Below are 27,804 nucleotides of genomic sequence, written 5' to 3' on the forward strand. Positions count from 1 at the left end.
TTGCTTTTGCCACTACCATCAGATCCACCACCAACACCATCATTACCAGCTGCCAACCCCCGCCCAATTCCACGGCCTCTTCCACCAGCCTTCCTCATTTTTGGTAGAAATGTAGACAAAATCCAACAAACTATATAGTAATGTAAAACAAGATACAAGGTGTCTATAGGACAGGGGAGATTTTGAATTTCTGCACACATTTGTGGACACTAGACACTTTTGGATTGTGTGAGGCCCACTGAATATCACAGCACTATGTCACAGGCTCGATGTTGCAGGTGTGAAAAATGTCACTAGAGGATAACGGAGATATTGAATTTCTGCACACACTAGTGGACACTGGACACTTTTGGATTGTGTGAGGCCCAGTGAATATCACAGCGCTATGTCACAGGCAGAAATTGGCTAGTGTATGACAAACTACAAGGTGTATATAGAATTGGGCAGAATAGGAATCTCCCTAGAGTGTAAGTCTGTAAGAACGGAACAAGTCCTCAAACTTATCCGTACAGAGCGACACACAGATAGCTTCACTGTGGCCGTGATAACAGCCGTTACACGGTACTGAGAGAGGAGCGTGCACATACACGGCTGTCCGGTGTCCGTAAAATTGTCAAGCTCCATGTTTTTTAAGTATACTGACTGACACACGCTGTCTCTCTATAGTTTTGAATGTGATCAAACAGCAAATATACTTAACTGTTTGAAAACCAGACAAAACTAGAAGGTGGAGGTCTGTAAGAACGGAACATGTCCTCGACTTACAGAGTCACACACAGATAGCTTCACTGTGGCTGTGATAACAGCCGTTACACGGTACTGTGTGAGGAGTGTGCACCGCTGTATGGTGTGAAAAAATGCACGCTCAGTACCTCACAAGGACAAAAAAAACATTGGGATTTCTTTTAAAAAAGCAGTTTGCAGAGCAGTGGGTAAACAGCAATGCAGCCGTCAGGAAGCCTTAGAAGGCAGCCTAACAACCAACACCGCTGATCCAGCAAAATATAGCCTCCCCTTGCACTGCACACACAGTGACTGGTGTGTTGTACAGGCACAATCGCTAGCAGCAGAAGCAGTTTTTGGTGTCTTCTTCCCTGCCTAACGCTCTCCCTACAAAATCAGCAGCAGCTCTCCCTATTCTGAGATCAGCATGAGTAACATGGCGGTCGGCGTGCACGCTCTTTTATACCCCCTGTGACGCCCACCAAAGCAAGCCAATCACTTGCATGCCCTTCTGAAAGATGGTGGTGACCCCTGCCTATGTCATCATGTTGCCCACAGTGTCCGTGGATCCTGATTTGCTGAAAAATAGCGCAAAACAAACTTTTGAAACGCGACTTTGGCGCTTAGGTCGCCGACCTCGTGGCCGACCTCATCCTAGGGTCGGGTTTCGTTTCATGAAACCCGACTTTGCCAAGAGGGGGAAGAGGGTGCTTCTTCCAATAGCTCAGATGAGGAGGAGGAGTATCCACAGTAGACATCGACATTGCAACAGCTGTTATCTGGCAGGCCCGGAGCACTCCAAAGGCAGGTTCCAAAAATCAAAAGAGTTGCTGGACAGCTTGTCCAGACGGTCAAAATAGCACAGCGTGCTAGACCGCAAAATGTCTTCCAAAGTAGGAAGAGTGCAGTGTGGCACTTTTTTGAACAAAATCCTCATGATCAGACCAAGGTTATCTGTAAGAAGTGCGCAAAGACCTTTAGCCAAGGGAAAAATCTGAAAAATTTGAATACCAGTTGCATGCTTAGACATTTAACCAGCATGCACTTGCAAGCGTGGACACAACACCAAACCTCAAGTACCACATGTGCAACTGATCACAAAGAAGGTAGTCAGCAACGCTACATTGTTTCCCCCACTATAAGCCCACCGGTTTGCACAGCAGCAAATGTTGTGGTGTTGTTGCAAGGCCAAAGCAGTCAGGGAATCCCACTGTTATATCAACGAAAGACTGAATCTAGGCCATCAGAAAGAACACCAACTCCATCACCATCATCAACCCTCTCTCAGTCCGCCCTGTCCACCGCTAGTTCCACCATATGCAGCTCTCAAGTTCAGCTCACCCTCCCAGAGACTATGAGTAGGTCAAGAAAGTACTCAGTCTCTCATCCGCGTACACTGGGTTTGAACGCCCACATTGCCAAACTAATCTCGTTTGAGATGATGCCCTTTCGGTTGGTGGAAAGCGCAGCTTTCCGCGAACTCATGGCCTATGCAGTACCATGCTATGACCTACCCAGTCGCCACTTCTTCTCTTGCAAAGCCATCCCAGCCCTCCACCATCATGTGAAAGACCGCATTGTCCATGCACTCAAGCAGTCAGTGAGCGGAAAGGTGCACCTCACAACTGATGCATGGTCCAGTCGGCATGGCCAGGGCCGTTACGTGTCCATCACTGCTCACTGGTTAATGTGGTGGATGCAGGGTCCACAGGGGACAGCGGTGGTGGGACAGTGCTGCCTAGCCCACGGTATAGGAAACAGTTGGCTGCAGGCGTTCGAACCTCCTCCTCCTCCTCCAGAAGCGAAAGCTCGTCCACAGAGCAGAGTCGTACGAGCACTCCATCTGCAGCTGCCACTGTTGCACATGAGGTGTCCCCCTATCGAGCAGCTAGTGGAAAGCGTCAGCAGGCTGTGTTGCAGATGATGTGTTTGGGCGACAGACACACCGCGGAGGTGCTGCCCGAGTACTTTCAGCGACAAACTGAGTCATGGCTGGGCAGTATACATCTTGAGGCAGGCAAGGTATTTAGTGATAACGGCCATAATTTTGTGGCAGCCGTAGCCCTTTCAAAACTCTGCCACATACCTTGCTTGGCTCACACCTTGAACCTGGTGATGCAGTGCTTCCTCAACAATTATCCGGAGTTAACAGCCCTGCTCCAGAAGGTGCGAAGACTGTGCGCGCACATCCATCGGTCGCCTGTACACTCCATTCGTATGCAGAAGCTGCAGCGATTGCTCCACCTTCCCAACCACCGTCTCATTATCGACATTGCAACAAGGTGGAACTCCACCCTACACATGGTTGAGCTGCTGTGCGAACAGAGGCAGGCCATAATGCACTTGTGGGAGGATACACGGCCAGGCACTTTGAGAGCAGACATGGAGTTGACAGGTGTGCAGTAGTCGAAGCTGAAAGACCTCTGTAAAGTTCTTCAGTGTTTTGAGGAATGCACACGGCTGGTAAGCGCAGACGACGCCATCCTAAGCATGAGCATCCCACTTATGCGTCTGCTCATGCAAACTTTGACGCACCTTAAGGAGCAGGCGTCTGCAGCCAATGTTGACGAGGAGGAAGAGGAGGAGGGAATCATTGATGATATTCAACCATTGTCTGCTCAGGGACCTCTCCTGGACGAGGTGGAGAAAGAAGAGGAGGAGGAGGATGATGATGGGGATGATTACTTAGGGGAGGAGGATGCATCTCGTGGGGCAAGTGAAAATGTTGGCGTGGCAAGGTCTGGTACAGGGTTTGTGCGTGACTGGAGGGATGTGGATTTGCCAGAAAGTGCTCCTCCAACCAGGACTCGCAGTGCATTATTGACACCGGGAACATTGGCCCACATGTCAGATTATGCCTTGCAGATCCTAAAAAGGGACCCCTGCATTGCCAAAATGATGAACGATGATGACTACTGGTTGGCCAGCATCCTGGATTCACGTTATAAAGGAAAATTACAAAACATCACGCCACAGGAGAACCTTGACCTAATATTGGCTAATAAACAAGCAACTCTGGTAAACCGGTTGGTTGAGGCATTCCCAGCACACAACAGTGGTGATGGTTATCACACGAGCCGTACGGGCCGGGGAAAGCTTGGCAGAGGTGTTCGTGGTGCACACAGCAGAAGTGGCGTTGGAGACAGGGGTTTCATGACAATGTTGTGGACTGATTTTTCAAGTACCGCTCACACAACTGGTAATATTGCATCGATGGAAAGTGACAGGAGACAGCAGTTGTCAACTATGTTTACAAACTACTTTTCCTCCCATATCGATGTTCTCCCGCACAGGTCATTCCCCTTTGACTATTGGGCCGCTAAACTGGACACCTGGCCTGAATTGGCACAATATGCCTTACAGGAGCTCGCTTGCCCAGCTGCAAGTGTGCTATCGGAAAGAGTCTTCAGTGCAGCTGGATCAATCCTGACAGAAAAAAGGACCCGTCTGTCAACCCAAAATGTGGATGATCTAACCTTCATTAAAATGAACCATGCATGGGCTTCCAAGGATTTTGTCCCACCTTCCCTTGATGACACATAGGTTGCCAGAAAAATGGCTTGCTTTGGTCCTCCTCCTATTCCGCGAACTTGACCTGTTTCGCCTTTTGCAGCAGCTGAATGTCCCACATCAACATATGCCACTTTGTAAACCGCCCTAACTTGGCTGCCCCCCCCCATGGCCGGGGTCACCACCTAGTGCACGAAACCGTGCGAGTGCCGTTGCCCTGGACAAGTGGGTAGGCCGACTCTTGGGCGCGGGCACTGGCATAGGGTCCCTCATAGTGCAATCAAGTGTCTCTGACGGTGGTGGTGCACACCCGCCGTCAGACACACCGCCGTACTATGAGGGGCCCAGTGCCAGTACCGACGCCCACGAGTGTGCCCCCCTTGCTTGGGCAGGGCCCCAGCATTTGCAATGTTTACCTCTCCCTGCTCCTCCACTGTATAGTCTGGGCTGTCAAATCCTTCACTGGGAGTGCCACTACAAATTGATTGAACTGAAAGATGATGGTTAAGATGTAGCTATGCCCTGTCCTGCTGGCCGGGCTCTAGCTCCAGATGATCAATGGCTTCCATTTCTTATGGACGTCGACTCACAATGACATGCAGTGGTGGTTTATCATCAGCTTTCACAGTTTTCCTACTCACAAACGTGTGACATTCCGGTGCACATTTTAAAATGTGCCTTCTCATGCCAATCAAATAGAATCGCCTACGGCCTGTGGCTTCTGTCTTTTGCACTCCAAAGATACGTTACAGATCATGATAGCCAGTGAGCACCATGTTTACATCGCTCCCTGTGATAAAAATTTGATTGAGATGAGTAACAGTGATGGAATCAATGGAAGTGCGATACAGCAAGACTTTATTCACAAAAAATGTTTTCACTGTCTCAACACACAAATTAATTGAGGGTCAGCATCGCCTATGAGAATTGTGACGTAAGTTTTTCCCGTGAATAGTAATTCCTAGATTTCTCCAATCACTAGCCTTTATGTCAGTAATTGTATGCATCTCATTTCCTATTGCGGAGAGGATGGACTGTATTACTGAGACAGAAATATATATGAAGATTTAAAAATAACACCAAAAGTATATAGTTGTGTATGCCTCAAATGCATTTCCTTTTTTCCACTTTTTAGATTGCTGTGTAATCCATACTGAGAACACGGAGATTTTACATGTTTAAACTATGCTATATATACCTGCTATCCAGTGATAAAGTACCCTTTCTCAACTTTGTACAATCTGGTCAAATCCATACTGGGCCTGAGAACATCTGAGTCTGCTTCCTGATCTATAGACATATATTTTTAATGTGTAAACTAGGCTACATATATACGTGTTATCCGGTGAAACTGTACCCTTTATCAACTTTCTACAATGTTGTTGAATCCATACTGGGCCTGAGAACGGCTGCCGAGCTGTTAAGCAAGCTGCAACAACTGTGGTTTGGACCCGTAATTTTTTCAGGAATGACGGTTAGGCCTAACTCCGGAATTGCGGTTGACCTGAACTTACTGGGAAATCATCGTTCGCGGGGAATAATCTGAATCCCAGATCCCCATCACTAACAGAGTTCAGAAGGTTATCTGCACCTGTAAGCGACAAAAGCTGGTCCTTTGAGTGCAGCGTGCATGCAGCCCCGGACATGTACTGGAATGCTAAACCTGTTATTGCTCGATCTCACGTGCCAGAGCCTCGCTTATCCCTCTAGTAAGCTTGACGCGTACTGCGGGGGCATGCCGGAGTCTCGGTTGTTAATGGAATAAAGCTGAGAAATCGCTAGCACAACTACAAACACACATACCACACCACACACAGAATCGACAAAGCTTTCAAAGTGTGCATCTTTTCTTTAGGTGGCATGGTTGTGGTTTCCCGGGTGGAGTCCAATTAAGCCACAGGCTCCACTCCTGGTTGTGCCCTTTTGGACATTCCTTTAAGGTTCAGCTTTGCAATCATACTGCCCCCAGAAACCAAAAACTTTGCCTTCATGGACGCTGTTTGGAGGTTCGTGGGAATAACGCCGCCCGATCAGCAGTTGGCATATGAGTCGCCCTCCCAGGGCTGTGGGGTACTCGGTACCGGGCCGGTGTCAGTGGGATGTGTCACAGCAGCGGTGAACCGGACGGTGGCCCTGGGCGCCCATGTAAATGGCGTGGTATAATGGTAAAGAGTTTATATAGATAGTTTGACGCCACCTGTGGTGTTCGGCAACATAGATGTTAGGCCGACGCTGCATGCAGATCCTCTGGGACTGATGGTGTTGTGCAGCAAAGATGGTGAAGCTCCCCACAGGTGGAGCTGGAGTCCCAGGGAAGTGTAAATGTAGTGATGGGGGAAAGGCACAGGCAGTGTAGGTGCTGGTACCCAGATGTTGCAGTGCTGGAATAACTGTAAGACACCAGAGCGTGCAGTTCCAAAGCTTTGCTCACAGTCTGCAGGTTACACAGATGCCTGTCTCCGTGCTGTGTCCTCCGAGTCAGGACCTCAGCCAACCTTCGGGACCAAAATGGAAAGCTCCCTTCCAACACTCCGCCAGCATGTACCTTCCTGAACGTCTCCTTTCTAGCGCTTGTGGGGGAAGCACTCACAGGACCGTGGTTCACTGAAGCGCCTCCTGTCTAACAGATGTTCCTCAGACTTTACTTGTATGGCAGACAGCTGTAGCCTTTTCCTTCTGACTCCCACACGTCGATGCTGGGGCCTCCGAGCCTTAGTTGGGTACAGAGCATTTACAGCTGCTACTTCCCCCGGTTTCTGCTGCAGGAACGTCAGTGTCCCTACAAACTCGGAGACCGGAATCGGGACCATGCGCTCCAGCTAGGAGTGAGCCTTAACTCTGCTCATCCTCCAGCTCCCCTTCTCACGTCCACACACTTCCCCTTCCCTGCACGGAGTGCCCTAACTTACCTCCTCCCGACCACAGAGAGCAGCTCCTCAGCAGTCAGGTTCAGAGTTTTCCCTGCTAGCCTGGAGTGGGAAATGTGTTGTGTGTTAGTTTCACTGCTAGAGAGATCCTTCGTTGCTCCCAAGCTTGACAACACACACTCCCTAGGAGGAAGGTAATGCCACAGTGGCGACCGTACTCTTGGGGACGCCACAAGTGCACTGAGGCCCAGCTACTGCTGGATGATGCTGCTGGTACATTGACCCAGACCACTACATTCCCATCGCACGCTACACTGCCAGAATCTGACCCAGAGGAAACTCAGGTTCCCCTTCCCACATACTATACCACCTTACACGGTGACAAAGAGGAAGGTGCAGATGAAAGTGCAGGTTCCTTGAGCAGGTGGAGGGGCATACTCATGGGCGATGGCACTGGCACAGGGCACCGCATAGTACGCAAAAGTGTCTCTGCCGGTGGGAGGGCCTAAATAGCCAAGTGCAGTGAGATGGAAGATGGGGACGACAAGGAGTTCAGAGTAGTGCAGGGATTCCCTAGCAAGGAGACTTATGTAATTGTTTTCAATGTTGGGACAGCAATTTTTGGGGAGCACTATACTCTGGTGAATGATATATGGGGCCTACCATACACTGGAGCATTCCAAAGGTGGACATCAGACACTGGAGCAGCATTTACAGGGCCCATTATACACTAGAGCATTAGAAATGGGGCCCATTATATATGGAGCATTATTTGGGCCCATAAGACAATGGAGCGTCATCCATTGGGACCAACATATACTATAGCATTATGTGGAGCTCATCATATACGGTTTGAAACATTATATGGGATCAATGATTCCATATGGAGTAATATATGGGCCTCATTACACTGTATAGCGCACTAAGCGCTGGCCATAATACTGTATGGAGTTATATACTGTCCGTTTTTGGAGGTATTGGAGAATTTAAAATGGATATCAGTCATGAGATGCAGGAAGTGAAGTATTTTTCATTGTGCTATACTGCTATTTCTCTGCCGTATCGGAGCATCATGAGTTGTGGTATGTGTTAAAGGGGCGCTCTTTGGCCCTGGGCCCACGAAAACCTGGAGCCAGCCCTACCCCCCCACAACTGTAGCCAAATAACCCCCATTTTTCAGTGCGTAACTTGTATTATGAAGTAAATTAAGGTTGACAAGCTTAAGTAATAAGAATTGATGCTTTTGGCTTTCAAATGGCCACTGTAGGTATGTTTCCTGTCCTCCTCTCACTGCCGACTTTAATTCCCCATTGGCTTACATTGGGTTTCGTGTTTCGGTCGGACCCCCGACTTTTCCCTATAGTCGGCCGATTTTGCTTAACCCGACTTTTGGAAAAGTCGGGTTTCATGAAACGAAACTCGACCCTAAAAAAACAAAAGTCGCTCAACTCTAACAGACACTCACAGGCTCACTATGTATTACACCAGAATTTAAAAAGTAGAAAAAGGGAAAGGTAGTCGAAGCGTACAACAGTATACCGTGTTGTGGTACTTTTAAATCTTCATATATATTTCAATCTCAGTAAGCCAGTCCAGACTCTCCGCTACTGGAAAGCACATGGATAAAAGTACAGAGGGAAAGTCAAGTGCAGAAATTTGGGAATTACTCATCGTGGGAAAACCTCCCGGTAGATGTTGCAGAGGTGATGCAGACCCTCAATTACTGTGTCTGTGGAGACAGCAAAAAAGGTTCTTTGTGAAGAAAGGATTGCTTTATCGCATTAGCGTGGATCACATCACCGTTACTCGTCTCCATCAAATTGTGATCACAGGGAGAGATGTAGACATGGTCCTCACTGCCTATCATGATGTGTCTGGTCACTTTGGAGTGCAAATGACAGAAGCCACAGGCCGTAGGTGATTCTATTGGATTGGCATGAGAGGAGACATTGAAAAATGGTGGCAGGAATGTCACACATCTGTGACTATCACAACTGTGAAAGGTGATCATAAAGCACCACTGCATCCGCTTTTAAGTTGACGTCCATAACAAATGTTAACCATTGATCATCTGAAGGTAGAGGCCAGCAGGACAGGCCATAGCTACATCTTAACCATCCTCAATCAATGTCCCAAATTTCTAGTGGCCATCCCTGTGAAGGATTTAACTGCCCAGACTACACAGTGGTGGAGCATGGAGAGGTAAGTATTGCAACTTGCAAGTGCTGTGGCCATGACCAAGCAGGGGGGACACTCATGGTCGACGGTACTGGCACAGGGCCCCTCATAGTACGCTGGTGTGTCTGACGGCGAGTGGGCCCCCCCACCATCAGAGACACTGTATTGTACTATGAGGGGCCCTGTGCCAGTGCCGTCGGCCATCAGTGGGCCCATCCACCTCTTCAGAGCAACGGCACTTGCCCGGGTGCACCAGGTGTTGACCCCAGCCCTTGGGGGGGTGGGTAGCCCACTTAGGGAGGCATAAAAAATGGCATATGTTGATGTGTTGGCTGGACATTCAGCTGCTGCAAAGGGCAGAATTGGGCAAGTCAGAGGAAGAGGAGGAAAAAACCGAGGCACTTTTCTGGCAACCTATGTGTCATCAGGGGAAGGTGGGACAAAATCCTTTAAAACCCATGCATGGTTCACTTTAATGAATGTTAGATCATCAACATTTTGGGTCGACAGACGGATCCTTTTTATGTCAGGATTGATTCAGCAGCACTGAAGACTCTTTCAGATAACACACTAGCAGCAGGGCAAGCGAGCTCCTGTAAGGCATATTGTGACAATTCAGGCCAGGTGTCCAGTTTAGAGGCCCAATAGTCAAAGAGGAATGACCGGTGAGGGAGAACATCGATATGGGAGGAGAAGTAGTTTGTAACCATAGTTGACAACTGCTGTCTCCTGTCTCTTTTAATCGATGCAGTATTAGCAGTCGTGTGAGCGGTACTTGAGAAATCATTCCACAACATGGTCATTCAACCCATTTCTTCATCGTCACTTCGGCTGTGCGCACCACGAACACCTCTTCCATTGTGCCCACTACAGCTCGTGGGAGAACCAGCACCGCTGCTGTGTGCTTGGTAAGCCTCAAACAAACAGTTTACCAGAGTTGCTTGTTTGTTAGCCAATATTATCTCTAGGTTCTTCTGTGGCATGATGTTGTGTAATTTGCCTTTGTAGCATGGAACGAGGATGCTGGCCAGCCAGTAGTCATCATCCCTTATCATTTTAGCAATGCGGGGGTCCCTTTTTAGGATCCACAAGGCATAATCGCACATGTGGGCCAATATTCCCGGTGTCAATGATGCACTGCGAGTGCTGGGTGGAAAAGCACTTTCTGGCAAATCCACATCCATCCAGTCACACACAAACACTGTACCTGACCTTGGCACCCCCACATGTTCTCTTGCCCCCTGAGAAGCATCCTCCTGCCCGAAATAATCATCCCCCTCATCCTCCTCCTCCTCTTCCTCTTCTTCCTCCACCTTGTCCAGGACAGTTCCCTGACCAGACCATGGCTGACTGTCATCAAGGCTTCCCTCCTCCTCCTCCTCCTCCTCTGCAGACGCCTGATCCTTAATGTGTGTCAAAGTTTGTATGAGCAGACGCATAAGTGGGAACCTCATGCTTATGATGGCATCGTCTGTGTTTACCAGCCGTGTGCATTCCTCAAAACACTGAAGGACTTTGCAGAGGACTTTCAGCTTTGACCACTGCACACCTGACAATTCCATGTCTTCCCTCAAACTGCCTGCCCGTGTATCCTCCCACAAATGCATTACAGCCTGCCTCTGCAGCTTCTGCATATGAGTCGAGGGGACATTTGAGCGACGGATGTGCGAGCACAGTCTTCTCACCTTATGTAGCAGGATGTTAACACCGGATAATTATTAAGGAAGCACTGCACCACCAGGTTCAAAGTGTGAGCCAGGCAAGGTATGTGTGAGAGTTTTGCACGGGCTATGGCTGCCACAAAATTACGGCCGTTATCACTGACTACCTTGCCTTCCTCAAGATGTAGACTGCTCAGCCATGACTCAGTTTGTCGCTGCAAGTAGTCGGCCAGTACCTCTGCGGTGTGTCTGCTGTCACCAAAAGACATCATCTTTAACACAGCCTGCTACCACTTACCACTAGCTGTTCGATAGAGGGACACCTCGTGTGCAACACTGCCAGCTGCGGATGGAGTGCTCGTGCGACTGCGCTCTGTGGATGAGCTTTCGCTGATGTAGGAGGAGGGTCAAAAATCTAGAGCCAACTGTTTCCTATACCGTGGGCTAGGCAGCACTGTTTCACCGCCGCTGTCTCCTGTGGAGCCTGCATCCACCACATTAATCCAGTGCGCAGTGATGGACACGTAACGGCCCTGGCCGTGCCTACTGGTCCATGCATCTGCTGTGAGGTGCACCTTTCCACTCACTGACTGTTTTAGTGCAAGGAAAATGCGGTCTTTCACATGCCGGTGGAGGCCAGGGATGGCTTTTTGAGAAAAGAAGTGGCGACTGGGTAGGTCACAGCGTGGGACAGCGTAGGCCATGAGCTCGCAGAAAGCTTCGCTTTCAACCAAATGGTAGGGCATCATCTCTAATGAGATTAGTTTGGCAATGTAGGCATTCAAACACAGTGTACACGGATGAGAGGATGAGTACTTTCTTGTCCTACTTAGAGTGTCTGGTAGGGTGAGCTGGACTGGAGAGCTGCATATGGGGGAGGTAGTGGTGGACCGGACGGAGTGAGAGGGGGTTGGTGATGGTATTGGTGGTGATGGCCTAGATTCAGTGTTGTGTTGCAAAACCATTGTGATTCCCTGAGTGCTTTGGCCTTGCGACGACACCTCCACATTTAGTGCTGGTGGTGTGCTTAACGGTGGCGGTGGTCTTACAGTGGTGGAAGCGATGGAGCGTTGCTGGCTACCTTCAGTCGGAGCAGGTACACATGTGGTACCTGAGGTTTTGTAGTCCGTCCATGATTGCAAGTGCATGTTGATTAAATGTCTAAGCATGCAACTGGTATTCAAATTTCTGAGTTGTTTACCTCGGCTAAAGGTCCTTCCGCACTTCTTACTGGTAACCTTTGCCTCATCAGTAGGATTTTGGACAAAGAAGTGCCACACTACACTCTTCCTACTATGGTATACATCTTCTGGCCTTGCACGTTGTGCTAAGCTGACCATCTGGCCAAGCTGTCCTGCAACTCTTTTAGTTTTTGGTCCATGTTTTTGGACAGCTACAGGCATGCAAGATAACTGCTGCTGCAATGTCAGTGCCTGCTGCGGATCCTTCTCCTTATCTGAACTATTGCCAGCGCCAACCTCCTTCCCTATTGGATGCCAATCCAGGTCAAGAACTGGGTCATCCATCACCTCCTCTTCAAAGTCATCTGCACCTTCCTCTCTACCTTCCTCTGTGTCACTGTGCAGGGTGGTATAGTATGCGGGAAGGGGGACCTGAGTTTCATCAGGGTCAGATTCTGGCTCAATAGACTGCGAGGGCAATGTAGTGCTCTGGGTCAATGTTCCATCAGAATCATCTAGCAGTGGCTGTGGATCAGTGCAATCCATGTCTGATTCATCTTGGACTGGGGAATTCATGATTTGACTGGATAACCCAGGCATGGTATGTGAAAAGAGCTCCATAGAGTAAACTTAAGTGTGGGCTGCCGCAGCCTTAAATTTTGGTGGAGGTGAAGGACACAAGTAAAGGTGTTTTTCCTGACCAGAACGCTGCACTGATGAGTCCGTGCTTGCAGGTTTCGAATGTTCAGAAAAGGAGGCAATAAAGCTGGTGGCTGTTTCGGCAATAGTCACCAAAACCTGTTCCTGATGCTCCGGTTTAAAAGCGATTTTCCTACTCCAAGAAAAGGCGACCTAACAGGCCTTCTTGGGCCAGACGATGACGCAGGCTCAACACCTCCTGCCTTAGCTGCTATTGTGCATTTCCAGAACCAGCCGATGCACCACCACCATCAGTACCAGGTGCGCCCCGCTGCCCACGTCCGTGGCCTCTTACACCATACTTCCTCATGTTTGGGAAAATGTATCAAAAATACCAGCAGTGAGATGGTACTGTATGAGGAGTGTCCACCTGTGTAAGGTGTATTAAAAAAATTAAATCTACATATATATTTTGTTAGTCACAGACGCTCTCACAGTATGTATTTGACCGTAATCCAACAAGCAGATATACAAAACTGTATCAGAAGTGTACAGCTGTATACGTCTTTTGTGTAACTAATAATCTCCGTATATGTATTTACGGAGTGTCACACACACACGCTGACTCTGTATAGATGTGATTGTAATGCGAACGGCAGATATACAATACTGTTTGAAAATCAGACAGCTCTATATGGTGTCTGTATGGAAAATTGTCAATCTCCGTCTATTTGTTTACGGACTGACACATGCTGTCTCTGTCTAGTTTTGACCGTTATCAAACAGCAGATATACGAAACTTTGAAAAGCGGACAGCTGTCTAAGGTGTATGTCTGGAAAAATGGAAAATCTACTCGGCTTGTTTTTCCAGAGACACACACAGATAGCTTCAATTTGTCCGTGATACAAGGTGGTACACGGTAGTGTGTGAGGAGCGTACACCGCTATATGGTGTCTGTATGGAAAATTTTCAATCTCCGTCTATTTTTATACAGACTGACACACGCTGTCTCTGTATAGTTTTGACCATGATCAAACAGCAGATATACGAAACTGTTTGAAAAATGGACAGCTCTATAAGGTGTAGGTCTGGAAAAATGGAAAATCTCCTCGGCTTGTTTTTCCAGAGTCACACCCTGATAGCTTCTGTTTGTCCATGATACCAGCCGGTACACGGTAGTGTGTGAGGAGCATACACCGCTATACGGTGTCTGTAAAAAAATGAACGCTCAGTAACTCACCAGAACAAAATAATAAAAGTTGGAGTGCTTTGAAAAAAGCAGTTTGAACAGCAGTGTGCACACAGCAATGCAGCTAGCAGGTAGCCTTAAAAGACAGCCTAATCACCACCAGCGCTGCTGCACACAACAAAAATCCTCCCCTGTCACTGCACACCGACTGTACAGTGAAAAGCGCTAGTAGCAGAAGCAATTTTTTTTTCTTCTTCCCTGCCTAATGCTCTCCCTATTCAGAATCAGCAGCAGCAGCAGCGCCTCTCCCTATTGTAAGATCGTTAGAAGTAAGATGGCGGTCAGCGTGCACGCCCTTTTATACCCACTGTGACGCCACACAAAGCCAGCCAATCACTTCAATGCCCTTCTCCAAGATGGCGGTGGCCGCTGCCCATGTCAACGCGTTGCCCACAGTGTGCTTCCTACATCATTGGCTGAAAAAAGGCGCTGGAAGCATTATTTGAAATGCGACTTTGGCGCTCGGGTCGCCGACCTCACGCTATGGTCGGGTTTCATTTCATGAAACCCAACTTTGGCGAAAGTCGGTGATTTTTGAATTTGAACCACCCGTTTCGCTCAACTCTAGTTATAAGTAGAGTTGAGCGATACCATCCGATACTTCAAAGTATCGTATCGGATGGTATCGGCCGATCTTTAAAAAAAGTATCGGTATCGCCGATTCCGATACCGGAAGTCCCATTCAAGTCTATGGGACTTCCGGTATCGGAATAAGAAAAACCCTTTCCTGCCCTTGTACAGCCTCTCTGGGGTCTGTACGGGCCTTTCGGGGGGCTGTGCCGGCCTGCCAGGGGGTCTGTGCAGGCTCCGGTGGTCTGTGCCGGCCTGCCGGTGGTCTGTGCAGGCTCCGGGGGGCTGTGCCGGCCTGCCGGGGGGCTGTGCCGGCCTGCCGGGGGGCTGTGCCGGCCTGCCAGGGGGTCTGTGCAGGCTCCGGTGGTCTGTGCCGGCCTGCCGGTGGTCTGTGCAGGCTCCGGGGGGCTGTGCAGGCTCCGGGGGGCTGTGCCGGCCTGCCGGTGGTCTGTGCAGGCTCCGGGGGTCTGTGCAGGCATCGTCCGATGGGACTACAAGTCCCATCGGGCGATGCCTGCTACCATGACAGTGATTGACACATTAGCTAATGATGGGACAGTAGTAGTCCCATCATCCGGCTAATGTGTTAAATGTTAAAAAAAAAAAAAAAAAATTACATGCTACATTCATACTACATACTACATACATACTACATACATACTACATACTACATACATGCTACATTCATACTACATACTACATACATGCTACATATATACTACATGCATGCTACATATATACTACATGCTACATACATACCACATACATACTACATACATGCTACATATATACTACATGCATGCTACATACATACTACATATATACTACATGCATGCTACATATATACTACATACATGCTACATATATACTACATACATGCTACATATATACTACATGCATGCTACATACATACTACATATATACTACATGCATGCTACATACATACTACATATATACTACATGCATGCTACATATATACTACATACATGCTACATATATACTACATACATGCTACATATATACTACATGCATGCTACATACATACTACATATATACTACATGCATGCTACATACATACTACATATATACTACATGCATGCTACATATATACTACATACATACTACATATATACTACATACATGCTACATATATACTACATGCATGCTACATACATACTACATATATACTACATGCATGCTACATACATACTACATGCTACATGCATGCTACATACATACTACATACATACTACATGCTACATACATACCACATATATACTACATACATACAATACATTCATACAATACATACATAGACATACAGTACATATAACATAGAGTAACATACTTACCAATACTTGTCACATTGTTCCCCGAAGCCATTGTCGTCTACGGAATAAATATTAACATAACAAACCACAAAAATACTCACCCACGATCCGAAGCAGTCCACGAGTGTGTCCCACGACGATCTTGGGTAGAGAACGGCAGCATCAGCTGATGCTGCCGTTCTCTACGGGCTGCAGGAATCCAATGACGGAAGGTAGGTATCCTTCCGCACTGTATTCCTCCGCCACTTAAAAAAAAAAAAAGTCCCTAGTCTCACTTTATGCCATTGCTGTGTGGGAATTTCCCACACAGCAATGGCATAAAGTGAGACTAGGGACTTTTTTTTTTTAAGTGGCGGAGGAATACAGTGCGGAAGGATACCTACCTTCCGTCATTGGATTCCTGCAGCCCGTAGAGAACGGCAGCATCATCTGATGCTGCAGTTCTCTACCCAAGATCGTCGTGGGACACACTCGTGGACTGCTTCGGATCGTGGGTGAGTATTTTTGTGGTTTGTTATGTTAATATTTATTCCGGAAAGACAATGGCTTCGGGGAACAATGTGACAAGTATTGGTAAGTATGTTACTCTATGTTATATGTACTGTATGTCTATGTATGTATTGTATGAATGTATTGTATGTATGTAGTATATATGTGGTATGTATGTAGCATGTAGTATGTATGTAGTATGTATGTAGCATGCATGTAGCATGTAGTATGTATGTAGCATGCATGTAGTATATATGTAGTATGTATGTAGCATGCATGTAGTATATATGTAGCATGTATGTAGTATGTATGTGGTATGTATGTAGCATGTAGTATATATGTAGCATGCATGTAGTATGTATGTAGTATGTATGTAGTATGTATGTAGCATGTATGTAGTATATATGTAGTATGTATGTAGTATATATGTAGCATGCATGTAGTATATATGTAGTATGTATGTAGTATGTATGTAGCATGTATGTAGTATATATGTAGTATGTATGTAGTATATATGTAGCATGCATGTAGTATATATGTAGTATGTATGTAGTATATATGTAGCATGCATGTAGTATATATGTAGTATGTATGTAGTATATATGTAGCATGTATGTAGTATGTATGTAGCATGCATGTAGCATGTAGTATGTATGTAGCATGCATGTAGTATATATGTAGTATGTATGTAGCATGCATGTAGTATATATGTAGCATGCATGTAGTATGTATGTGGTAGGTATGTAGCATGTAGTATATATGTAGCATGCATGTAGTATGTATGTAGTATGTATGTAGTATGTATGTAGTATATATGTAGTATGTATGTAGCATGCATGTAGTATGTATGTAGCATGTATGTAGTATGTATGTAGTATATATGTAGTATGTATGTAGCATGTAGTATGTATGTAGTATTTTTTTTTTTTTTTTTTTTTTTTAACATTTAACACATTAGCCGGATGATGGGACTACTACTGTCCCATCATTGGCTAATGTGTCAATCACTGTCATGGTAGCAGGCATCGCCCGATGGGACTTGTAGTCCCATCGGACGATGCTTGCACAGACCCCCGGACATCAGCACAGCCCCCCGGCAGGCCGGCACAGCCCCCCGGCAGGCCGGCACAGCCCCCCGGCAGGCCGGCAGAGACCCCGGGCAGTCCACACAGCCCCCCGGCAGGCCGGCACAGCCCCCCGGCAGGCCGGCAGAGACCCCCGGAAGGCCCGAAATGACGGCGCATCATGATGCGCACACACCGCGCATCATGATGACGTCAGGCCGTCAATCAACTGAACTTCCGATTCCGATGCCGAATTCCGATATTGAAAAAATATCGGAAGTCGGTATCGGAATTCCGATACAGCAAGTATCGGCCGATACCCGATACTTGCGGTATCGGAATGCTCAACACTAGTTATAAGTTAATAAATTTAATAAAAAATTGACAATAATGAAATGAGATTTAGTGCAATATGTTGTTCTCCATTTTGCATGGTCCTGTTATTTATCCATTTGCTTTGTAGGTTTTGGTAGTGCTGTCAAAAAATCTCAGCTGGCGGGATGTGAGCAAAGTTGTTTTTTTTTTTATTGAAATGTCAATTATATCCACAGTTTAGAGGGGGATGATGGTGCCAGACTAAGGATTTAGTTAGGACGACGATGTCAGGGTATAAGGCCATAGACAAAAGGCTCACAGTAAACGATCCCTGAATATCGGGCACAAACATGACCACACTCTATGGAGACTCGTTGAAAAAAAATGAGGAAACACGGACTAAAAACATTTTAACTGATCAATATCATAAAACATAAAAGTAAAAATCTGATGTATTTTATATAATAAGGCTAAGTGCACACGTACCGGAACGCTCGCGGAAATTACCGCGAGAATTCCGGAATTCCAGTCCGCGGGAAAATCGCATTTTAAATTCCCGCGATTTTCCCGCGGAAAAACTAGCATTTTGCAAGCGTAATTAGCTTGCAAAATGCTAGCGTTCTCCAAGCGATCTGTAGCATCGCTTGGAGAACTGATTGACAGGTTGGTCACACTTGTCAAACATAGTGTTTGACGAGTGTACCAACTTTTTACTACTGAGGCTGCCTATGCGGCATCAGTAGTAAAAGATAGAATGTAAAAAAAAAAAAAAAAAAATGGTGTTATTCTTATCCTCCGACGTCCCGCGCATCCGTTCCCAGTAATCCTTTGCGAAAATGCCCGCGATGCCGTCAGTTCTCGCGGGATCGCGACGTCTCACGGTAATTCGCGATGACGTCGCGCGAATGACCGCGAGACTTCGCGATCCCGCGAGAAGGGACATTTTCGCGCATTTTCGCAAAGGACTACTGGGAACGCAAGCGTGGAGAGAGGCGGGAAGGCTGCGAAGGACGCCGGAGGGTGAGAATAACAATATTTTTTATTTTAAATTCTATTTTTTACAGGGATATGGTGCCCAAAGCCCGGAGGACAGTCTCCTCTCCTCCGGACCATGGGTACCATCCGCAATTGTTATGCTTACTTTCCGCATGGTGTGCACAGCCACATGCGGGAAATAAGCGGAACAATGCATTCCTATGGGTGCGGGATCGCCGCGATTCCGCAAATTAATGAGCATGCTGCGGTTTTTACCGAGAAGCGATTCCGCCGCGGTAAAAACCGCAGCATTAGCACAGCATTGCGGAATCCCATAGGAATGCATGGGATGCTTATTTTTCGCGTTTTCACGGCAAAATCGCGCGGTTAAAACCGCCGCGGAAACGCGAAAAAAACGCCACGTGTGAACTCAGCCTTATAGTTAATAATACAAGCTAATACTATAAATTAATAATACTAACTAATTCTGTTCGAACATTTACAACTCGGAAGGAAAATGTTGGACACAACTGGTAATAAGTGTTTGTAGTATAAGGTCCGGCCACCGGCCAGTATCTGTATGTGGACAGAATGTTATCAGTTAACAAAACACATAGATAAGTTTGATAAATGAGAAAAAAATGTACGTAAACCTAGAAGTTTATTTACTTTAATTAAGAACGAGTGATTGGGCGCCCTTTGGGTGCGCGCTGGGATTACGACCCACGCAATGGGGTGTAACCACGCACCAGACTGACCTCGCAATGGGGTGTAACCACGCACCAGACTGACCTCGCAATGGGGTGTAACCACGCACCAGACTGACCTCGCAATGGGGTGTAACCACGCACCAGACTGGCGTATGTGCAGACTAACAGAAAACATAAATACCTGGTGTACCTCTCCTGCCACTCCTACCTTGTGTAGGAAAAAGCTCTGTCGTTAATACTGTTCGGGGAGAGCTATGCGATAGCGCTATCCATGAGGAAAGTGCACAGGTAGAGCTATCCCATAGCTCTATTCCTAAAGGAAATGAACGGGTAGAGCTATCCGATAGCGCTATCCCTCAATGTTCCTGAGCGTAAGCTATTTCACATGGTTGAGCGCACTTGGGATCTGCCCCCAAGGCCCTGCCCATGCCCAATGTTTGGTCCGTAGACCGCGGCTAGGAGTTAGTCCCGCTTTTGTGTCCAGCAGTGATGGTGGATCTGCTGGGCTTCAGGGCGCTGGATGCTTAGGTTTGCTGTCTTTCAGATGGTTCTAGGGCAACAGTGACAACAAGCAAATACTCGAGCAGCCCTGGATAATCCGCGCCGGCAGGATGATAAGATCCGGCGGAAGATGGAACCTTTGAGAAGAGAAGTAAATATAATGTAAGTGATGGGACTCCATATGACATGATACTACTGTGCGGTCACTGTGGCCGGACGGCAGAGGAATCTCATCACACAGGTCAGGGATCATCGTCAGCCATCATACATGTGATAATCCCATCACTGACAGATGTCATCTGCTCCACATGAATGATTCTCACTGGCATCACACAACATGGAGCTGGTTCTCACACTTACCTCGTTTCTTTTTCCCCTTTTTTCCATTTTCTGTTTTTTCTCCTTCTTTACATGAGATGGACATATCCGAGAGTGGGGACGAGGATGACAAGATGCTAATAGCGTCGTCTCTATCAGATACAGGGACACATTCTTTTTGCCTGTTTCGAAGAAGAAATATGTGTAAATCACAAGAAAACGCAGTATAAAAGGGATTGTCTCACTAGAAGAACATGGACTAATGGCCCTAATAGGACGAATGACTGCCATAGTGGGGAAGGTCTTCTGCTCAACTCTACCTTCTATGGATCGGAGTGGAATTAAGAATGTCTGGCATGTAATACTATATCTCTCCTACTGTGCAGGCAGCAAGAAAAATGCATGACTGGTCACAGATACGCAGATATGGACAGTTATCACCAGCGGTTTCTGAAGCCAAATGCACAATGACCTCTCACCATGGGATGGTGAATGCTGCATTTGATATTATGGTATTTAAGCCCTATGTTTGGTGTTGAGCTCCCAGTAATGATCCCATAATCTACTTACTTTTCTGAGACGTTTATGCTGGATTCTTGGGTACAATCTGGAGAAGACTTGGGATTCTCATTAATCCTCATCGTGGTAACGGTGGTACAGAGCTACATACAGAAGCAAGAGATGAAATAATTGTATGTCTACCTTCATAGGTCTTTTTTTATACATATTTCAGATTTATTAACACATACTTACTTTAGAAAGCCTTTCAGAAGATGATGTAAAATTTTTTAAGTGAAGGCTCTCATTGTCCTCACTTGCGTCCTTCTCATCCTCTGAGACCAGATGTTTCTCCATATTAGAATTGCCTGCAAGACATAGGTAATGACGTGTTATTAGAGGTTGTCAGTATAACACAGTCACCATTTACTAATGGGAACCAATTGACACAAAATAAGGAAGACGAGACAAATAAACACAGTCTAGGTGACGTCTCCTTCTACTTACTTATAAATAAGCTGCTGTCCACATCTGACGCAAGCTGAGGAATGTACACCGGCTTTTGACTTAGAAGGGTATCAAAGTCTAAGTCACTAATAAATGGATGACCTTTGATCTCAAAAGCTCCTCCTGGATAAAGGAAAACAAAAGTGGTGTTTTCATTGTCAGAAACAGCTTTAGCAGACATTTGGGAAATAAAATGGAAATCTTAGCATTGAGAACTATAAATGGAGAAGCTGATAGAGAAGTAATGATCCTCATGGACACGAGTGATATGTCCTCGGGGTAACAAGAGAATATTGATATTATTGTATCTGTTACCTGTCCCAAGTCTATCCACAGGATTTGTTCTGAGCAGCTGCATGATGAGGTCCCGAGCATCGGGTGGAGGACTGTAATGACGATCCCAAATCATATTTCCTGTTATATAGAAAATTACAGAACACAAAACCTCTTTACTGGACTGTAAGATAAAGCAAAGGATGTAACTAAACCAAGAGAGCCAGTAAAAGCAATGATCAGATTACTTTACTTACCAGCGACCACATTTCCATAAAACTCAGATAGGGAAGCTCCATCAAATGGTCCAAATCCCAGGAAAAATTCATTTAATATGATGCCCATTGACCACCAGTCAACAGGTCTTCCATAGGCTTTCTTCAGGATGACCTCAGGTGCTTTGTAATAAGGGGAGCCACACTCCTGGAAACCAAGAGAAAATAGAGATGAGAATCAATGAACCTTTTATTATGACAAGTTCTTGACATATAAACAGAATTACAGAAGATAAAATTTCAGTGAAGAAGCTCTACAAAAATGGAGAACGTAGGGAAGACCAAATAGAGCTATGAGATTTGTACAGAACAGGCTAAGTTCCTGTAGGTAATGCTAACCTCCTCATCCTGGAACTCTCTGGAGATGTCCTCTGCTGATGGCTTGTAGATGTTGGTGTTTGGTATCATGACACCAAGTTTTGAAAGTCCAAAGTTGGTAACTTTAATATGTCCTGCAGATGTTATCAGGAGGCTGTGAAAGAGAAGATGATTTTAGCTTCATAGACCGTGAGATAATAAAGGATAACTTTCCCCCTTTGTTATACTACAGGTATGCACTTACTTCTCCGGCTTAAGGTCTCTGTGCACCACACCGTAACTATGCAGGTATTCCACACCAAGGACGGCTTCTGCAAAGTACAAGCGGGCCAACGGGACAGAGAAAGGACCCCTGGTGCTTAGAAGGGTCGCACAGTCTCCACCTAAAGAAGAAAGGAAATATGACCGGTGAGAGGTTTATACAACAGATCACCATGATGGATAAAGAGAAGTGAGCGGAAACATTGGGGCAGGAGACAATATATAAAGATAGAATGTACAGAATATTAGTCTGAGGTCACGTTGAAATTGTCTTCCAAGTAACTAATGACATAAAGTGATGTCACATCTGGTCTACAGCTGGAGACACTGACGTTCTCAGTGCGGACAGACAGGGAGATCCCACACATCAATGACTTTCTGAGCCTCTAGGTAATAGATAACCTATAGTAAATGCTCTGTGGGGATGTAACGTCCACGTGGACAAGTCTTAATGATATGAGAGGTGACAAGATGTCAGCAGCCATGGGCTGAATATTACACAATGTACGTGTCCTACCTCCTACATACTCCATGACCATACACAGGTGAGATCTGGTAGGGAAGGAGCAGAGCATGGAGACCACAAAGGGACAATCTGTGAAGGTGAGGATGTCTCTCTCGATAAAGGCCCTTTCCATTTTATTAGAAGTAGTCAGGCTCCGCTTAGCCATTTTCTTCATAGCGAAGATCTGTTGTGATTCTTTATGGCGCACTAAGTTGATGTCTCTGCAGAGAAGGAGAATCCATGGTTTATAATGAAGCCTTATTAACAGTCTTTATATAGAAGTCATTACATGACCTTTTGTACTAATGTTTAATAGCAGCAGTCCGGCCATCACTAGCAATCCACAGCTAGAAATCCATGAACTAACACTCCATAGATGGTGGGAGGTCTGCACCACGCCACGTCTGCCCTCACCAGGTCACATTACAGGTGAGAGAATCTGCTGACATTCACCTTGGGCAGATTCGCTATAACCGACCAGTAGATACGATTCAGTAAAAATAAAAATTGGTGAAAATGTAAAGTGCTCCAATTGTGGTAAGAAGATGGATATTAGGCTTTCTCCACAGTCCAAGGCAGAATAAATGGAGGGGTGGGAAGAAGTTAAAATTGAATTACACACATTACACTCACTAGTCCTCGGCCCTCCGCGTCCATCACTGCAGTCCGCCGACCTCTGTGCCGGTCTTTGGCTGTTCTCCCTTCTGCTGCTGAGGCCGGTGATAGGACTCACATGGTCATGATGTAGGGTGGGGGTGCAGATGTCATTGGCCTCAGTATCGTGTCACCCCTCACGTGACCATGTGCAGCCAATCACTATTACCAGCTTCAAAATGGGGCCCTGAAAAATCCAAAGATCGGCGTAGAGGACGGTGAAGCTGTGGTGGAGGCGGCAGGAGAAGAACAGATGAGGTCTAGGACCGGGGAGTGTCTTCTATTCTATCATCCCTTTCCTTACAGACTGGTTGGTTACAGATCAGTTCGCTCCGCTGTATATAACTGAGCTGAATAGTGACCTGGAGATGTGGACAGTGATGTGGACTCCGATCGTTTCCCCATGATAACACTGACTGGCAGAGCACAGAGGCAGAAGCATTGTCATAGGGAACCCTGAGAAATGGCGACTATAGGAATAGAAATCTCACCCGAAATCTCCGCTGCTGATCAGTTTGGTGGTTTCATAGTCGCTCATACACGGTTCTCCTGCCGGGATCAATGATTTCATCAAGTCCTAAAAAAGAATAAGAAATAATACTAAGATCTAGAAGCTGAAAACAATAATACTAAAGCAGAAGCCATAATAGTATAGATAATCCGCGCCACGACCCAGTGAGTATAATGCGCCAACATTTCAAGGACACGTCATAAATACTAACCCAGACAACAAGGAAAGAAGGGGGAGTGATACTCCGGAAGAAAATTGTCACAATTTATATTGACAATACATATAAAATAACAAGTATAGAATAAAAAATCTTACACGTAAGGACAAGGTGGAATGAGAACAGAAAAAGTGACACATCCATAATCCTAGTGACGTGGATATGGGGAGTGAATCTGGACCTAGTGTCTAGATCTGCAGCAGAGAAGACAGGATATTATCACATCTGCCGCCCCCAGTAAAGTAAGTTATATATCGCTGGAATCAGGGTCTCTGTCCCTACATTATGCTACAGCATAAACCTGGTGACAGATTCCATGTAATATAAATGCTATTCTCTGAGTGTCATCTACACTTAGAACAGAGCCGTCCCATGGTTATATGGGGCATGATGCTGGACGGGTCACTCACACCCCATGATCTGGTGATACACAGACACCCCTATATCTCTGTGATACTTACACCGACGGATTCTTGGATCTCCTGAATCTTACAGATTCCACTGTCGGGATTCGCCAGCGCTGATGGTGCTAAAATAATGATAAAGTGATGAGGAAATAAAATCTATTAGACGATATCAATCCTACATACATAATACCGCAATATAAGGGAGAAATGACAAGACGTCTGTAAATGGGAGTAATCCTCGTTATATGGGGAGTCTAAGTATGAGAACGGACGACGCATCCACAGATACATGTAATGAAAATGGTGGCGGACCCCCAATCACCACATGAATGAGGAGCCCCCCACCCAGCACATGTGAGTGATGGGAAGAGAGCTGAAGCATAGCAGCCATATGCAAATTATCCTGGAAGTGCACTGGGGGCGTGTCAGTGCACGCGGATTCCTTCTTCCACGCCCCCAGTGCACTTCCATCCTGATTTGCATACGGCTTCTACCTTACATTTCTCCTGACTGGCACATTGGATTTCAGCACACAAATCCTTTTTATTAGGGGGGACGTCCTACACCGTCATCCCACCTGCTCCTACATGTAACTTGTACTGCCAGGTCCCCATTCCATGGAGTAGAGAGTGAATCGGCCGTTCTTCCCTGCGCTGTGGAATCTCTGGAGATTCCTGGTAGAAGGTCATGTGATCGGCTCACCTGTGATCAGATCGCTGCTCAGCTCCGCCTGACTCCTATTAGGGTCAGGGGTATCCGGGGTCACATTCTCCCCATGTTCGTCGTCGCCTTCCGGTGTCTCCTAATAGATATAATATAGATCATTAAGATTTCACTAAATCCCCAAATACATCAATCAGGACGACTAAACCAACATTTACAGATGCACCAAGTGTAACTCTGAGAATAGAAGGTGATGGCTCCTTACCGGCAGGGTCGGACTGGCCCACCCGAGAACTTGAGGATTCATCGGTGGGCCCAGGCACTGACACCTGCTGACATATAGGGCCAGCAGCTGCCTAGGGCCACTGCTATGGGGCCCGTGAGTCAGGGGGAACCGCCTGATGCCAGCGGAGCAGCAGCGGGTGACAAACTGCTGCGGCTAAAGCCTGTCTCCACTGCTAAAGAGAAATGAATATGCGCTCTTCCCCACACCCCCATGGGCGTGGAGAGCAGTGAATATTCATTTCACTTTAATAGCGGGCAGAGTTAGCCGCACGCTATTGCTAATGCTGCCCACTATCAGGGCTGACAAACCAGGGCCCCTGCTCCCCCCAAGGGGTCCCTAGCCCACGCAGCCGCTATGGGGCCTGTATGTCAGGGGGTCCAGCCCCAGCGCTGCCACCTAGTGGGCACATCACAGATGCCAATACAGATGAAAGCAATAATGGAGCAGAGAGCGTCAGATGACGCTCCCTCTCCCACCATTCCCCTCTGCCTCTGACACAGCAAGTGTGCGATGACGTCACTTCATCACTTAATCACTTACCCGCTGTGTGTCAAGCACACGGCAGTGCAGCTGCTGATACCAGAGCAGAGCCGGGAGCAGCGCGGGGAACGATGAAGAGAGGCGAGAATTGGGTTTGCTATTATATATATATACAGTGTATATATACTGTATATATATCAGTGAGTGAGTCCTGGTGGCCATAAGACTGTAGGACTGTGGGGCTGAATTATATTCTACGGGGGGCAGCTACATTATATTCCATTTGGGGCTACCTTATACTCTATGAGGGTCTACATTATATTCTGTGGGGGGTGCATTACAACCTATGAGGGGGCTGTATTATACCCTATGAGGGGGCTACATTATATTTTATGAGGGGCCTGCATTATTCTATATGAGGGCTGCATTATATTCAATGATGGGGCTGCATTATAACCTATGAGAAGCTACACTATATTCTATGGGGGGCAGTACTATATTCTGTGAGAGGGGCTACATTATGCTCTATCGGGGGGGCTGCATTATACCCTATGAGGGGCTACACTATATTCTATTGGGTGTTGCATTATATTCTACGAGGGGGTCTACATTATGTTCTATGAGTGGGCTGTAATATACCCTATGAGAGGGCTACATTATATTCTACTAGCTGAAGAGCCCGGGGCTGCCCGGGCATAGCAACTAACTAATTATCCTCCATCATACAACATCCTCCATCCCATAGTCCCATGCCCATATACCCATCATACATATCCGCCATCCCATAGTCGAGTGCCCATATACCCATCACACATCCTTCATCTCATAGTCCCGTGCCCATATACCCATCATACACATCCTCCATCCCATAGTCCTGTGCCCATATACCCATCATACATATCCTCCATCCCATAGTCCCGTGCCCATATACCCATCTTACATATCCTCCATCCCATAGACCAGTGCCCATATACCCATCACACATCCTCCATCCCATAGTCCCGTGCCCATATACCCATCATACATATCCTCCATCCCATAGTCCCATGCCCATATACCCAACACACATCCTCCATCCCATAGTCCTGTGCCCATACACCCGTCATACATATCCTCCATCCCATAGTCCCGTGCCCATATACCCATCACACATCCTCCATCCCATAGTCCCGTGCCCATATACCCATCATACATATCCTCCATCCCATAGTCCCATGCCCATATACCCAACACACATCCTCCATCCCATAGTCCCGTGCCCATACACCCGTCATACATATCCTCCATCCCATAGTCGAGTGCCCATATACCCATCACACATCCTTCATCTCATAGTCCCATGCCCATATACCCATCATACACATCCTCCATCCCATAGTCCTGTGCCCATATACCCATCATACATATCCTCCATCCCATAGTCCCGTGCCCATATACCCATCTTACATATCCTCCATCCCATAGACCAGTGCCCATATACCCATCACACATCCTCCATCCCATAGTCCCGTGCCCATATACCCATCATACATATCCTCCATCCCATAGTCCCATGCCCATATACCCAACACACATCCTCCATCCCATAGTCCCGTGCCCATACACCCGTCATACATATCCTCCATCCCATAGTCCCGTGCCCATATACCCATCACACATCCTCCATC

The sequence above is a fragment of the Dendrobates tinctorius genome, unplaced genomic scaffold (assembly GCF_039654945.1).
Source record: "Dendrobates tinctorius isolate UK_male_01 unplaced genomic scaffold, ASM3965494v1 ptg000332l, whole genome shotgun sequence".
NCBI classification, from domain to species: Eukaryota; Metazoa; Chordata; class Amphibia; order Anura; family Dendrobatidae; genus Dendrobates; species Dendrobates tinctorius.